The sequence below is a fragment of the Pygoscelis adeliae genome, unplaced genomic scaffold (assembly GCF_000699105.1).
Source record: "Pygoscelis adeliae isolate BGI_AS28 unplaced genomic scaffold, ASM69910v1 Scaffold456, whole genome shotgun sequence".
Lineage (NCBI taxonomy): Eukaryota > Metazoa > Chordata > Aves > Sphenisciformes > Spheniscidae > Pygoscelis > Pygoscelis adeliae.
Window position 1 is genome coordinate 160,413 of NW_008825007.1, and position 1,067 is coordinate 161,479.

Consider the following 1,067-nt stretch of genomic DNA (forward strand, 5'->3'; position numbering starts at 1 on the left):
GGTGCTGCTGCTCTTGGGGTGCTGCTGCGGGGGTCCCGGCTCGTACAACCCCCGGATCAGGCCCGGCGTACGAGGAGAAAGCACGCTGGTGGCAGGACCCCATCCCGGGCTGCTGCCCACCCATCGCCGGTGTGCTCAGGAGCCTGCCCAAACACCGATGCTCCAACAGCAACAAAAGAGGCGACAAGAAGCAGATTGGAGAATGAATTTTATTGAAAAGAATGAATTTTATTGAAAAGAATGAATTCTATTGAAAAGAATGACTGGGGTTAATGGGTACAGACCACTCCCAAAAACACAAGGCTAGAGGGGCTACCAATACGTGTCAAAATCCTCGTCCACCTTAAAGCCAAGCTGGTTCCCCCCAGGGCTGCCGCTCCCCCCCGCCATGGCAGAGGGGACGCAGCAGGACAGGAAAACCTCAGATGTGAAGAGGGACAGGCAAGACCCACGTCGAGTGAAGCAGAGCAGACGGCACACGGAGGTGTTGCGTTTGCCTCTTCAGCAAAGCCTTGCTCCAGCCACAGGGTCCCAAGCCCACCCCAGGGGCATCTCCCCAGTGTTTGAAAGGGCAGATGCTCCCTTTCCCCAAAACACAGGAATGGGGACTTTCTCCAGGAGGAGAAATGCTGCAAGAAAAACCCAACCAAACACGCAAAAAAAAAAAAGGGAAAAAAAAAATCACCATTCCCCAAAGCACCAAAAAAGGGTGAGATAAAGGAAGGGGAAAGGGGTTGAACAAAGGAGAGAAGGGAGAAAACAAAAGCTCAACATCAGAACAAAAAACAATCCAAAGTAACCAGCTATGAAAAAAAAAATAATACAATTGTACATCTCAGCTGCAAAGCTGTCAAACCAAGCGGGCAAGGGTGCTCCCGGAGAGCGTCGGGTGGTTTGCAGAGCAGGATCGAGGAGGGAGACGTGGAGAACACCAATCACTTTCTTATTTTACATGGAGAGGTGGGGTGGGGGGTCAGAGTCGAACCGAAGGGTTTGTCCAGCTGGGCCTGGGCTGATTTTCTTGGGGTTCGTTGACTCGGGGAAGGGGATCAGAGCGGTGATGGGGG